The sequence below is a fragment of the Cebus imitator genome, unplaced genomic scaffold (genome assembly GCF_001604975.1).
Source record: "Cebus imitator isolate Cc_AM_T3 unplaced genomic scaffold, Cebus_imitator-1.0 Scaffold131, whole genome shotgun sequence".
Taxonomy (NCBI): Eukaryota; Metazoa; Chordata; class Mammalia; order Primates; family Cebidae; genus Cebus; species Cebus imitator.
This window is the reverse complement of record NW_016107446.1, coordinates 3482070-3485939: the sequence shown is the minus strand read 5'-3', so window position 1 is coordinate 3485939 and position 3870 is coordinate 3482070. Positions and strand designations below refer to the sequence as shown.

General features: G+C 38.6%; 1 pseudogene across 1 annotated transcript; it reads left to right on the top strand.

The window, feature by feature from the left end:
- Positions 1–752: 752 nt before the first annotated feature.
- Positions 753–3010, top strand: LOC108312947 (annotated as a pseudogene). The gene has a single exon (XR_001828860.1). The product of XR_001828860.1 is annotated as a heat shock protein HSP 90-alpha-like (transcript).
- The last annotated feature ends 860 nt before the right edge of the window (positions 3011–3870 follow it).

Genomic DNA, 3870 nt, shown 5'->3' with positions numbered 1-3870 from the left:
ATCAACCCAATCAGACAAAAACAAAGAAAAAAAAAGTTGTATAAATAATCCTTCAAGAAATACGGGATTAGGTGAAGTGACCAAATTATGACTTATTGGCATTCCAAAGAAAGAAAGCAAGGTAAGCAACTTGAAAGACATATTTGAGGATCTAATTTAGAGAAATTTTCCCAATCATTCTGGCTACATCAACATGTAGGTGGAAAAAACCTAGATACCTCCTATAAGATACTATACAAGACAACCAACCTCAAGACATATATTTATCAGACTATCCAATATCAACATGAAAGAAAACATTTTAAAGGAAACTAAAGAAAAGGGTCATAGTACTTACAAAGAGAAACACATCAGATGAACAGAGGGCTTCTAAGCAGAACTGTGATAATGCAGAAGAGATTGGGAGTTCATTTTTAGCATTCTTAAGGAAAAAATATGCCAGCCAAGAATTTCATATTCTGAAAAACTAAGCTCAGTAAGTGAAGGAGAAAAATGTCTTTCCCAGACCAGCAATTGCTAAGGGAATTCATCACCAAAGGCTGGTCCTACAAGAGATACTTAGAGGTTTTCTAAATATAGAAATAAAATGATGATACTTGTTACAAAAGCATACATAAGCACATAGCCATGGACACTATAAAGCAATCACACAATTAAGACAACACTACGACAGGAAGAAAACCTCATGTATAAAAATTAACCCTAAACATAAAGGGCCTAACCACTCACTTAAAAGATATCAAGAGGCGAGTTGCTTCAGTGTCCTGGTGCTGCTGCACTGCGGAGGCCATGCAGTCCCTTAGCCAAGATGCCTGAGGAAACCCAGACCCAAGACCAATCGATGGAGGAGGAGGAGGTGGAGACGTTCACCTTTCAGGCAGAAATTGCCCAGTTGATGTCACTGATCATCAATACTTTCTATTCGAACAAAGAGATCTTTCTGAGAGAGCTCATTTCAAATTCCTCAGATGCATGGGACAAAATCTGGTATGAAAGCTTGATGGATCCCGGAAAATTGGACTCTGGGAAAGAGCTGCATATTAACCTTATACCAAATAAATAAGATTGAACCCTCACTATTGTGGATACTGGAATTGGAATGACCAAGGCTGACTTGATCAATAACCTTGGTACTATCACCAAGTCTGGGACCAAAGCATTCACAGAAGCTTTGCAGGCTGGTGCAGATATCTCTATGATTGGCCAGTTTGGTGTTGGTTTTTATTCTGCGTATTTGGTTGCTGAGAAAGTAACAGTGATCACCAAACATAACGATGATGAGCAGTATGTCTGGGAGTCCTCAGCAGGGGGATCATTCACAGTGAGGACAGACACAGGTGAACCTATGGGTCATGGAACAAAGGCTATCGTACACCTGAAGGAAGACCAAACTGAGTACTTGGAGAACGAATAATAAAGGAGATTGTGAAGAAACATTCTCAGTTTATTGGCTATCCCATTACTCTTTTTTGGAGAAAGAACGTGATAAAGAAGTCAGCGATGATGAGGCTGAAGAAAAGGAAGATAAAAAAGAAGAAAAAGAAAAAGAAGAGAAAGAGTCTGAAGACAAACCTGAAATTGAAGATGTTGGTTCTGATGAAGAAGGAAAGAAGGATGGTGACAAGAAGAAGAAGAAGAAGATGATTAAGGAAAAGTACATTGATCAAGAAGAATGCAACAAAACAAAGCCCATCTGGACTAGAAATCCTGAAGATATTTCTATTGAGGAGTATGGAGAATTCTACAAGAGCTTGAGCAAATGACTGGGAAGATCATTTGGCAGTGAAGCATTTTTCAGTTGAAGGACAGTTGGAATTTAGAGCCCTTCTATTTGTCCCACTACGTGTTCCTTTTGACTCCTTTGAAAACAGAAAGAAAAAGAACACCATCAAGTCATATGTATGCAGAGTTTTCATCATGGTTAACTGTGAGGAGCTCATCCCTGAATATCTGAATTTCATTACAGGGGTGGTAGACTCAGAGGATCTCCCTCTAAATGTTTTCCATGAGATGTTGCAGCAAAGCAAAAATTTGAAAGTTATCAGGAAGAATTTTGTTAAAAAATGCTTAGAACTCTTCACTGAACTGGCAGAAGGTAAAGTGAACTACAAGAAGTTCTATGAGCAGTTCTCTAAGAACATAAAGCTTGGAATACACGAAGACTCTCAAAATCGGAAGAAGCTTTCAGAGCTGTTGAGTTACTACACATCTGCCTCTGGTGATGAGATGGTTTCTCTCAAGGACTACTGCACCAGAATGAAGGAAAACCAGAAACATATCTATTATATCACAGGTGAGACCAAGGACCAAGTAGCTAACCCAGACTTTGTCAAACATCTCGAAAACATGGCTTAGAAGTGATCTATATGATTGAGCCCATTGATAAGTACTATGTCCAACAGCTGAAGGAATTTGAGGGGAAGACTTTAGTGTCAGTCACCAAAGAGGGCTTGGAACTTCCAGAGGATGAAGAAGAGAAAAAGAAACAGGAAGAGGAAAAAAACAAAGTTTGAGAACCTCTGCAAAATAATGAAAGACATTGGAGAAAAAAGTTGAAAAGATGGTTGTGTCAAACTGATTGGTAACATCTCCATGCTATATTGTCACAAGCACATATGGCTGGACAGCAAACATGGAGAGAATCATGGAAGCTCAAGCCCTAAGAGACAACTCAACAATGGGTTACATGGCAGCACAGAAACACCTGGAGATAAACCCTGACCATTCCATTATTGAGACCTTAAGGCAAAAGGCAAAGGCTGATAAGAACGACAAGTCTGTGAAGGGTCTGGTCATCTTGCTTTATGAAACTGAGCTCCTGTCTTCCGGCTTCAGTCTGGAAGATCCCCAGACACATGCTGACAGGATCTACAGGATGATCAAACTTGGTCTAGTTTGATCAAACATTGATGAAGATGACCCTACTGCTGATGATACCAGTGCAGCTATAACTGAAGAAATGCCACCCCTCAAAGGAGATGATACATCATGCATGGAAGAAGTAGACTAAGCTCTAGCTGAGTGATGGTTTACCTGTTCAATACGCTACAGTTCCTCTAATAATATATTTTCAAGGATGTTTTTCTTTACTTTTGTTAGCATAAAAATGTCAGTATGGCATGACAGCAACTACTTTAAGGGGAAGATAAAGATTTCTGTCAACTTCTAAGTGATGCTGTGATACTTTAGGCAGTAAAGCAGAGCTAGTAATGCTTTTTTAGTTTTACATTGGCTTACATTAACAGATCGAGGTAATGTGTGTTGTAAGATGTATGTAACATGTTAATTTTGTGGTCTAAATGTTTATCTGTCAAGCCAGATTCCTTAGTAGACCAAATCTTGTTAACAAAGCGTTCCTGAGCTATACCTTGATGTTTAGAAGAAAAGTATTTGTTATATCTTGTAGGATCTACTTTCTGAACTTTTCATCCCCTGTAGTTGCCAATTCTGCATGTACTAGTCCTCTAGAAATAGGTTAAACTGAAGAAACTTGATGGAACTCTCCACAGGGCTTGTTTTCCAAAGAAAAGTATTGTTTGGATGAGCAGTTATGAGCCTACCTAAGCATAACATAAGCTGTTCAAAAATAACTCAGAGCCAGTCTTGTGGATGGAAATGTAGTGCTCGAGTCACATTCTACTTAAAATTGGAACAAATACAGATGAGTTAAAAGAAAAAAAAAAGATATCAAGTGGCAAGTTGGATACGAAAACAAGATCCACTCTTCTGCTGTCTTCATGAGACCTGTCTCACATGTAATGACACCTATAGGCTCAAAGTAAAGAAATGAAGAAATACCTATCACACCCATTTGAAACAAAAAAGAGCAGAGTTTGCCATTCTTTTATCAAATATAATACACTTGAAGCC